The sequence below is a fragment of the Schistocerca cancellata genome, chromosome 8 (assembly GCF_023864275.1).
Source record: "Schistocerca cancellata isolate TAMUIC-IGC-003103 chromosome 8, iqSchCanc2.1, whole genome shotgun sequence".
NCBI lineage: Eukaryota > Metazoa > Arthropoda > Insecta > Orthoptera > Acrididae > Schistocerca > Schistocerca cancellata.
The window spans coordinates 438,287,154-438,299,418 of NC_064633.1; the positions used below are offsets into that span (position 1 = coordinate 438,287,154).

Genomic DNA, 12,265 nt, shown 5'->3' on the forward strand with positions numbered 1-12,265 from the left:
CTGAAGTATGTGCAGCTCCTACTGTCAGCTTGTAGGAGTTTGTAAAGATAAGTTAATAAATTATACTAATTTTGTTATTAATTCACTCTTATTCATCAGGTAATAAGCAAAAGAAATAAATACGTTTAGATTTAAGGGGCTCCGGAACGCCCTATACTTGCGATGTTAAAATAACGCTTATAAATTACATCTTTCATCACAAAGTATTTGAGGTAGGAAGTTGAACTTTTTACAGATTATTTATTGGAATATGGGCTACAACTTAACACAGGGATTTTACAAAATTTTAGTTCAGTTATTAAAGATGATTTTTTTTTCAATTGTAATGAAAATTCACGACATTTTTTGCAATTTTTTATTTATATATTCAAAAATATACAGTTTTTAGGAAAAAGGCTGTGTTAAATTATGCAGAAGGTACTGTGTAACATTTACTGAAAGTTTGAAACAAATATGTTTGGAAGATCCTTAGAAAACATGTAATTAGTATGAGAAAATAAAAGTTTTGGGAATCGAGCGACAAAGATTGGATTAACTTTTTAGTGCATTCCAGGTCCATAGGATGGATTATCTTTATCCTCTGCAAACTCCTCCTCCAGCTTCCTCTTGTTCCTCCTCCTGTTTACTCTTGCTTGTATTTCTAGACTCTTTACAGCCCTGTCTGCAGCCCGAAGGCGTTCCTTGTTTAAAGCAAGCATCGCTCGTACCATGTTAGAACCTATCTTCATTCCCATATTTCTAAATACCTTGCACCTTACAATGTTGCCATCATTGAAAGTCGCAACAGCAACTTTACTTTTACTCATTATTATACTTCAACAAAACAGAGACTCAAGAAACACAATTAATTACGAATATTTTCGAGATAACGACAGAGTAAATAAACATGAAACAATCGACAATCACACCAGCGATATATATTGAACCATCACAGGTTAGCCACAACACATACTTTATCTCACATCACTAAAATGTACCTGATGAACACGGACGTTAATAATAACACCATTTGACAGCAGTTTAACAGCACCACAGTGGGTCTCGCCCATGTAGAACACATTTCAAAAAAAATTTAAAAATAGTTGTAGTCTTCGGAATTGAATAAATTATATATCTATTAAAAGGTAATAGTCTGCAGATTCAGAAAACACAAAAAAGTAAAAATTGAACTTTTCATGATTTTGAGCCTTAAGAATGCGAAACAATTAAACGTTAAGATTATTACTTTTAATTATTATAAATCAAGCAGATCCAGAGAATGTGGTGAGCCTTGTTCGGTATTGTCAGAATTAGAAGTAGATGTCTGTTAGAAGTTGCTCATGGTCATGAACTTGTTGAGTTGAAGGAATCGGTAAATGCGACAAGCAACTGTAGTCGCTGTTGGCTGAACGTGGTCTAGAATGTTCGAAACAGCCGCTTTCTGCTCTGAAAATCGAGTCGGAAAATTCTTTTTTAACAAAAGCACGTGTTCTGTTGTCCATGGACTGTAGAACGTTCGCTATGTACTCTCCATAGGCGTCAAACTCGTCTCTAGTTTTAGATAAAGCAGTTTGTAGTGCATTATATGCCTCTCCTATACGAGGATCTTCGGCCCTTTTTCAATTTTTTTTTTTTAGGTGAAGCAAATACCTACGTGCGTTTGTTTGGTGTGGGTGGTAGCTTGTTGCCTTGCGTTGTTTGATGATCGACATCTTGACTACTAATTTCTTCGCAAGTGCTCGCTGTACCTTCGTTTGTATGCATGCCCGAAACCTTCTGTTCTTCCAAATCCTCCTTAAATTCCTCCTAAAACAAAGCGACGACAAAAGATTGATATAAACAATAGCAAAACAAGTAAAATAAAAAATGAATGAATGGGTGTAGGAATAGGGAGATACACGATAATAATCGTAAAAAACTGGGAACAATGTCAAGTTGATAAGTGAAATTCAGAATATTTGTTATAATAATTACTACCTATTATTCCGCAAAATTACTGATTTTAATTATTATTAATGTTCATAATTATTAGAATATCTATTTTTGTCTATGCATTGGTCTAGTGGATGCTGACTATTGTTTTTTGTATGCTGATGTCGGCTTCCAAGGTCAAATTTCAGACGGTGGTTGTTTTCGAAATACATCTTTTTTTTAAGAATATGAGGACGATGGTACCCTCCCAGGTAGAGAGAAAAAAGTACCCTACGTTATTGTCGCAGACGATGGTTTCCCCTCAACAATCATATCATGAAGCCGTATAGTGGACAACAACCACGGAGATCAATGAAAAGAATTTTTAACTGCAGACTTGCAAGAGCACGGCGGATGGTGGAAAATGCGTCCGGAAGATTTACTTCAGTATTCCGGATACTAAGAAAGCCTATATTACTACAGCCTGAGAAAGCCCAAAGTGTTATTATGACTTGTATATACCTCCATAATTTCTTGCGAAAAAGTTCTGCTTCCAGACAAGTTTATACCCCTGTAGGAGCAGTGGATCGTGAGGAGAACGGGCATTTAAAGCCAGGAACTTGGAGAAATGAGATCACTCCTGCTACAACGTTGACACAATTAGCGAACATTAAATGACGTCCGATGCAGACTGCCCAAGGCATTAGAGATGAATTCGCTGCTTATTTCATTGCTGGAGAGGGAAGACTGCCGTGGCAAGATGATTACCAATAAGTTATTAAAGAATTTTCAGCTACTAGCTATGTACATACTAGTGACTGCCTGACTGCACACATTTCAACTACCTATATACGTGAGGTTTTACCTTTATTTCTTCCTATTGTATTATTTTTATTTCTTCCAACAACATAATATACAAATAAAATACATTTAAATGTACATGTACTTCAATGTAATGTGTTAGAAAAATAAATGTTATTGATTATTATTTATTTATTACTAATTGAGTACCAAGCGTTGTCCCAGTATGTATCAAAATCCTGTTACTCCATTTCCTCCTTTTCCCTCTGTGATGTTCAGAACTCGTTTTGCCATAAACTTTATAATTTTATCACAATTAGAACTCTTTTTAATTTTCAAATTTGAAAGCTATAGGCAGTCACTAGGTATATTCCTAATAGAAATGCTAGTAGGCTAAAATAAATATGAAAAAATATCTTAAGAAATGATATGATTAATGGTATATATGGGAATAACACCAAAAAATTTAAAATTAACAAGTGAGCAGTTGCCGAAATGTAAGCTGAGAAAAATAAAAAGTTAGGTAGCCGTGGAGACAGAACTAAAAAGGAACTGAACTCCATTGAGTTTGTTAATAGTCTGTTTAAACATTTCCAAAAATTAATATATTTTACTTATATCTGTGTTGATTGTCTTCCGCTGCTGATGTTTACAGTGCAGAAATTCAAATGCTTTGAAAGTGAACCAGTTTAGAGCGTTCACTTCCTCAACCCCAGCGCCAGACTTTCCAGGCTCAGTCTTCTTTTGACGGACTTCTTGTAAGTGGCTAATAAGCTGGTCATTTCCTTTTTAATTCCGCCACATCCTCGCCGAGTTCTGTCGCAATTGAATCCCATGCTTCACTTTTACAATTTTTTTTTTATATTGGGAGTTTGTAGCATCCCACAGCACAGGGTATTGTTCATAAGTATTTAAGAATTTAATGACAAAATCATCGGTCCACTACACTTCAAAAGAAAAACCGATGTCCACAGCACAGAAAAAGAATAATACCAAGGCCAAACTGTAAGAGTATAACGATCCAAATGGTAAGTGCTTTGTTGCCGTCTACACTACTCGCTGAGCCCGCCGCGCATCCCTTTGATGTACAGACAACAGCCGGAGCCAGACAAGCCATGAGCTCCGGCGGCTCGCAATCCTGTTTCGCGGGGAGCCCTCGCAGCCTACATCCGTCCACATTACTCATAAGTCTCGCAAGTCTCACAAGAACACGAGCCACACGAGTAGTGTGGACGCACCATCAGAGTACGCTGATGCATTAGCATGAGTAGCTCCATACAATCAAATACAACCGTTCGCACGACGAAAAATCCGTACCCAAAGACTGGAAAGTTGCACAGGTCACACCGATATTCAAGAAAGGTAGTAGGAGTAATCCATTTAATTACAGACCCATATCATTAACGTCAATTCTGGAACATATATTGTGTTCTACCATTATGAATTGCCTCTAAGAAAACAGTCTATTGACACACAGTCACCACGGGTTTAGAAAATATCGTTCTTGTGAAACACAACTAGCTCTTTATTCGCATGAAGTGTTGAGTGCTATTGACAAGGGATTTCAGATCGATTCCGTATTTCTGGTTTCTGGATTTACGGAAGGCTTTTGACACTGTACCACACAAGCGACTCGTAGTGAAATTGCTTGCTTATGGAATATCATCTCAGTTACGTGACTGGATTTGTGACTTCCTGTAAGAGAGGTCATATTTCCTAGTAATTGACGGAATGTCATTGCGTAGAACAGCAAAAATGGTTCAAAATGGATCTGAGCACTATGGGACTTAACTTCTGAGGTCATCAGTCCCCTAGAACTTAGAACTACTTAAACCTAACTAACCTAAGGACATCACACACATCCGCAGTTCCAGACTGAAGCGCCTAGAACCGCTCGGCCACACCGGCCGGCGTAGAACAGAAGTTATTTCTGGCGTTCCCTGAGGTAGTGTTATAGGCCCTCTGCTGTTCCTTATCTATATAAACGATTTGGGAGACAATCTGAACAGCTGCCTTCGTTTTTTGTAGATGACTCTGTCGTTTACCGATTAAGAAAGTCACCAGGAGATCAAAACAAATTGCAAAACGATTTAGAAAAGATATCTGAATGGTGCGAAAATTAGCATTTGACCCTAAATAACGAAAAGTATAAGGTCATCCACGTGAGTGCTTAAAGAGACTCGTTAAACTTCGGTTACACGATAAATCAGTCAAATCTAAAGGCCGCAGATTCAGCTAAATACGTAGGAATTACTATTACGAGCAACTAAAATTGGAAGGAACACAGAAAATGTTGTGGGGAAGGCTAGCCAAAGACTGCGTTTTATTGGCAAGACACTTAGAAAATGTGACAGATCTACTAAGGAGACTGCCTACACTACGCTTTTCCGTCCTCTTTTAGAATACTGCTGCGCGGTGTGGGGTCCTTACCAGATAGGACTGACGGAGTAGTTCGAAAAAGTTCAAAAAAGGGCAGCACGTTTTGTATTATCGCGAAATATGGGAGAGTGTGTCACTGAAATAATACAGGATTTGGGCTGGACATCATAAAAGAAAGCCGTGTTTCGTTGCGACGGAATCTTCTTACGAAATTCCAATCAACAACTTTCTCTTCTGAATACGAAAATATTTTGTTGACACCGACCCACGTAGGGAGAAACGATCACCACGATAAAATAAAGGAAATCAGAGCTCGTACGGAAAGACAAAAGTGTTCGTTCTTTCCGCGCGCTGTACGAGATTGGAATAATAGGGAATTGTAAAGGTGGTTCGATGAACCCTCTGCCAGACACTTAAATGCGATTTGCAGAGTTGCAGAGTATCCATGTAAATGTACACTCAACGACGTAATCATTGTGACTTGAAATAATCGTCTGTACTGAAGCAACGACGTCACGTAAGATTTGATATTCAGCTTCTCACGCTATAAATCACACTACAGCTCCCTACGACATCACTATGTACTAAAGTGTGGACATAATAACACTGTTCGTGGTATAATGGGGTCAGTGGTAGCTATCTCGATATTAATTACAACAACTCATCTGACTATCAAAGTTCGCTAGGTTCGAAAGACAAACTACCATCAACCAAAGCAAGTATCAATCAACAGAAAAATACTAAATGTGAGAGTCTACGAGGAGTAGGAATGAACTTTACCAGTAACAGCTACCTATAGTGAAGCTTACTCCGTGTAGTCAGATAACACAACTAAACACTTTCTGAACAATGTAGGCACCAGAAATGATAGCTTTCGTATATAACTCATAAATACGTCATATAGATGCGTTGCCTCTTGTAGTTGCTCCTCTTTTAAAGCTTCAACGAATAATCGTATATACACTCAGTCACTGTGAAGGCTATAAATTTTTACCTAAATCAAAGAATAGTTCACAAGGCAAAGGTATAATTTTATATTGTCTATCTATCGTTGTCAATCAACGATAACCTCTATATGTAGCGCCTTGCTACAACAATATCCTGGACTCTACTGAAATTTTATCATAATAAACTATTATGTTAATCTCAACATTCCGGAATTAAATGGAGTAACTTTTCATTTATAATTAATCAGTTTTCAATAAAACGTAAACTTGCGTTTCATATCTAAGTAAGGATTAATTATCTTATTACCTGAAAAATACTATTCCTTCCATCCAATCTCTTTAATTTCCTTGAATTTTTCTTTTACTGATATTCCAGTCTTTTACTTTATTGCCTTTAGATTTACTTTAAGCCGAAATGTCTTTATATTTACTTTGATCCGAAAATGTATATTCAAGGTCCTGGTCTGCTTTGAAATAAGCCTTTGACTTTTTTTACATACTTTGAGGATAAAAGACAAGTCGGGTACTGACTTTCTCAGTTTACAAGCGTTAATTCTTTATTTCCTGCAGGAACAAGTTAGCATTTTAATTTACGAATGCTGGTGCTCTATTCAAAACCCCACTAAGCGAAAATATAATAATAATAAAAAAACAAAATGTCACCACCAGTTTTCAATTACATGAGCTTTAAATAATCGAACAAAACTAAGCCACTTCAGCAGTTGACTTCCGCGGCCCATTAATATTTAAAACTCAAAACCCAGAACTTGAAGATCTCTTTTAGAGAGAACTAGCGCGTTCTGTAATAAACGGTTCTTGATTTTTCGTCTAGGGACAAGGGGAAATGTTATCAAATTCTCTTTAAACTTCCAATTGTTTCTCAATAAGTAACTATTACGTAGGGCGACCGTTCTCTTTCATGCGAACTGCACATTCAGTGCATCAAACGATATTTGCGGAATTTACTATATTACGACGCTCACGCCGAAGCCACACAATAAATACCAACCAAATATCGCTCAGTCACTATTCCTCAATGCTTGCGTACACCTGTGGTGTCACCGCCAGACACCACACTTGCTAGGTGGTAGCTTTTACATCGGCCGCGGTCCGCTAGTATACGACGGACCCGCGTGTCGCCACTGTCAGTAAAGGTCGGGACACACATGCCCGGACCGTGGCCGTGCCGAGACACGTCCGAGTATCGGCCGTCACCCGGACAACGAAATACATCATTAGAACAAATGTAGCGGGCCCCACATGACCGGGCCGTGCACGGGGAACGTCCACGGGCCGGGGCCGGGCCGGGCGGTATTCGCCGTGTTTAATTTTTCACGTGACGGACACGGCCTGACGGTAGAACTGTCTTCAGTCTTGTGAGCTGTGCAACTGCGCAAGACTGTTCTGTGTACAAAACATGGATGTGGAACGACTAATTGAAGAAGTTCATAAGTTGTCTGTTCTTTACGATCAGGGAAGTGAAAACTACAGGAATATCGAATACAAAGACAGAGTTTGTCATCAAGCTAAAAGAGGATTTTTTCAATTGTACAAGACTTTGAGATGAAGCAACTCATGAATGACGTATCAGTCCATCAATTCACTTCATCATCCTCCAATTCCTCAGCAAAATCTGTTTCAACACCATATCCTTCACCTGTGGAAAACGAGTCAACAGAACCTACACAGCAGCTTTTGGATCTGCAAAGGGATTCCCACAATTCGTATATAAATAACCAAAGCGATCATCCTCCAAGTTCCCCTGCATCCTCATCAGCTTCAGAAACTAATTCACTGAATAATCCTCATTTGTTTTTCTTAGGGTAGTAGATATTTAACTGTATTGTTTACTAACTTATGTATTTATCTTTCAATTACCAAAGTAATAAAATAAAAATGCTGTCCTTAAAACTTCATATTTATTTGTGTTCTGTGTACTTTTCTTTAACCTACCTTAAAAAAACAGCCAGTCGTTCTTTCGGTGAAACTGAGACTCTCCAGAAAGTGTCCTATTTTCTCAGTCTTGGTTCACAGAAGCTGTACTGCGTCATCCTATAATATTCATAAAACTTAGTCTCAGCATCTATGAGATGAGAAAATAATGTTCGAAACTCTCCCTGTACTGGTCTTATTTTCCAGGCACAGTGGATCCATAATTTTCTTCTTTTTTGCCTTGGTTCTTTTTCCTCTTCGTCTAAAGCAAGTGCTATAAGTCCTAATTCACTATTACGAAAATTAGTGAACATGTTTTACAGCTTTCACAAACAGAAACACAGATCACCGCGTCCGAGTCACTACAAGGAACAACAAAGACACGGACGTGCCCCGGTCATGTGTGGCCCCTGCAGGAACGGACCGGAGCACGGCCGTCGCTCGTCCGACGCTCGGCCCTGACACGACCCGGACGTGTGTGTCCCGACCTTAACTGCAGACCGAGCGCCACCACACGGCAGGTCTAGAGAGACGTACTAGCACTCGACCCAGTTGTACAGCCGACTTTGCAAGGGACGGTTCACTGACAACTACGCTCTCATTTGCCGAGACGATAGTTAGCATAGCCTTCAGCTACTTTTGCTACGACCTAGCAAGGCGCCCTTACCAATTGATATTGTGATTATAAAGCCTGTACAGTAACGAGAGATATTCTACAAATGTGGATTAAAGTTAAGTATTCCAGAAGCTACGTACTTTTCTTTATAGCATTCATTACGTATCCTGTTTCAGATCTCACACCAGCCTGCGTGAGCTTAGCGTGCATTCCTCAAGCAAAACAGTGTTGGCACTTCTGCCGACACTTCAACACCTATACAGTCACTATAACACAATGCAATGCTACTACATCTTAGTGCGTCCCTTAATCCTCAACCACAAAATAACTGAACGACTTCGCTTGAACATATTTCTTCGCATACACCATCCAACGGAGAACCTCCCAATAATATTGAAACACGTTTCACCTATAAACTCGTCTACATTATGCAGCAAACCGCATAATTAATCACAATTAGGAGAAACTAATCTCACATTTCTATTAATCGGAGCTCTTCCTACACCTGGCGTGTCTACACACTGCCAAAATCGGAGAAATTATCATTTTCTACTGAAGCCGATAATCTTCTCAAATATCTTGACTTGTAAGTGCATTAAACACACTTAAGTTCTCTCCCCATTGTAGTCTAGTTCACATTATCGTACGTGTGAGCCGTAATCTCGAGGCTCACTATTCGAACAATACTTGGATACTACTCTGAAATTCTAAAAGGACATGCCGAGAATCATTCTCTGCGAACAAACATAGCACGCTAATTTTGTCTTTAACAATAAGTGTTTCTTCTTAGCCGTCGCCGGCAAACGTTTGTACTGTCCAGCTGCATCGTAGTTGTTATCTTTTCCGCAGGCCGCGATTCAGCAATCGGCTGGGCGTTGCAAACTCGCTGACTTAACATGACACATCTTTTCGTGGCCATCAGGTGTCACATATCTACAACATTTTAACACATAAATATAAGATGACTATACAAATAATTTAACAATCTCTTCATTCTCCTAGAACGTAAAAATCGATGATAATTTGAGGCGATACAATCAAGTGATGCGCCTTTTTCGGGCTGAAGGCGGTTTTGGCACTCTACAAGTGCATATACTATTATTAATCGCATTCATACGCACATACGGTACAACAACAAGACTTCAACAAGCAATTGTAGCGTCACAAATGTCATATGTCTGTAGTTGGCAGCGGTTTGGAAGAGCGACAATTGGCATGAATTGTTCCGAACGATCAGTACTTTGGGGTCCGCGGCTAGGTTATCGCTCTCGTATTGCAGCTAACGTAATGGGGGCTCACAACATATTAATTTATGAAAGTTACCAGTTAATAATAAAATTGGTACACACATATGCGGCCCCAGGTGTCAACCCACAATGTCACTATTGGCTCTTGAGCAAAAAATGTTTGACGACCACTGCTTTAAGATTTAAGGTATGTGAGTTTTTCACCTGGTTTTCTTGTCAGCTGACTACGAGAGGAATCCTTTTTGGTTCGACCCACGGTTTTAAACTCACGCTGCTTTCACAGTGTGACTTCGTTCATGTAGCATCATAAAGAAAAGACTACTTCGGGAGAGAAGTCTGTCGCTAACGTGGTTTGGCTCTGTTTACACAGCTGCCGCATACAAGTCTCACTCATGTCCAACAACGGTGTTGTTGTTGCCGCTACTTCGCTACAGTATTGTAGGATTTCAAAGGTAGGAGAGCGCGTGCTGAAGCAAATATGCCTTTTGAACGAAGGTTTCCGATGTTTGAAGATTTCTTCCGATGAGGACCAGGCCGATTCGAGGACATTTTGCCACACAAGCGACAAGTAAAGCACAAAAAGTAGAGGGGATATGTCCCGTAATTTACTTGTACCTCCAGTCAATACTTTTACTGTTCCCAAGTTTTGGTTGGTACAAACTTCTTCACAAATAAACAAGGAGAAAATAGGCTGAAAGTGACTATTGAAGTTTGTGTTAGGGAGGGCATTGGACTGGGATAGTCTGTTCAGCTGTGCTAGCCACAATGCTATGGTTGTGTAGTGTTTATCATATCAGGCTTGTAACAGGAGACCTGGGTTCAAGTCTGGGCTATGATGGTAACTGAATTCAAATGCTTCAGCTTTCACCCTTATAGCATTCAATAATAAAACTTGTGTGGTTGGCTGATGCACAATATGAAGACTGTTATATTAAAAAATGATCAGAATTTTTTGCACTAGAATTTAATGTTATGTTATTTCTTTGCTCAATTTGTAACAAACACACATTAATGGTTTCTTTATTGACACTTCTGGTTCCCGTCTGTGAGAGGTGGGCTAGCTGAAACATGTTTAGTATCACCTACAGAAAAAGCGGAGATGCCGGGTGATGATCAATATGTGACTCTGAATTCTGCTTTCATCACAGCAAATCTTCAGCTCCGATCTATGCTATGATACTGGATGCCTGAAGATGGTATAAATTGATGTGCATCTTCATATTTTCATGGCACAAACACTGATCCATAAAATTTCGAGCTGCATAAATTCGACTTCTTCTTCTAAAATTTTGGTTGAATACCGTCCAGCCATTTCCAGAGTGAGCCAAGGTGACTGACACTCCAACTTTTTTTTTTATTGTAATTTCATTCCCCTGCCCCACATGGGCAGGGAAGGGCTGGCAGCGGCACAATCCGCCACTCTTCAGCCGAGTGGCATACAAATAATAAAAGAGCAAACTTATATGGAAAAAAAGGAGGAAGAAGGGGGATGCAAAAACACAGTGAACGGAGACAATAGAAGTTAAAATATACAGTCACACAGGGATGTTCATTGGAGGGACAGTTAAAAAAGTGATATACAGTTAAAATAAAACAGTAATTCAGATTATTTTTGTGGAGGACTTTGAGGAGAAGGCGCTGGAATCTGCTAGCTTGAAGCCCACAGTCTTTTGGATGTAAGGTGATGTCACATTTGTAGTGATGCCCCATGGTGAAGGCAAGTGAAAATGATTTTTAAATAACCTGCATTTAATTCACAGACAAATTCAGTTCATGATGGGAATCGAAAAAGGTGGATGGCTTCCATTTTTGGAAGTACTGGTTGGCGCATCGATGATGGCCTGTTGGGACACGCAGTAGGGGAAGGTGGGGCAAGATGGGGAAGCTAACTTTAAACCCTTACAGAAGGGATAAAAATAAATAAATTCAAGTAGTTTTGATTATCATTTGTTTACTTAACCACTGAATTACAATAGCATGCAAAGAGACCTGCAAACTTGTTACATTTAGTTAGAAATATCTCGATTTGAAACATAAACTACCATTTCCCCGTCTTGCCCCATATGCGGGGTAAGTAGGGGAACTACCATGAAATCATCTCTAAAGCTTAAACAAGGACTGGAAAAACGAAATGATGTGACGATAAGGTTTCGAAACATGATTCTGAGAATTGTAGAATCAGGTATTACGTTTTATTTAGGCCTCTTACTTTCACGTAGTACACAAGTGTGGACAGCCTCGCCATCATCACTTTCTATCCCTGCACAAGTGTCGTGGGCCCAGCGTCGGCAGTAACACACCGTATTCAGCCTCCTTCAGAGAAGTCATAGCAGTATAAAGATTCTTCACTCTCTTCCTCGTTGTCATTCGACCTCAGTTTCTTATCCCTTGAGCATGAAAGGGTGGTTAAGACGTCAATAACGTTCGTCACTTTTTCGTTGTCATTATGTCCT

The 12,265-nt window shown here is 39.3% G+C and overlaps 1 pseudogene; it reads right to left on the bottom strand.

Annotated features, from left to right (window-relative positions):
- Nucleotides 1–1,289: 1,289 nt before the first annotated feature.
- Nucleotides 1,290–12,057, bottom strand: LOC126095617 (uncharacterized; annotated as a pseudogene).
- Nucleotides 12,058–12,265: the final 208 nt, after the last annotated feature.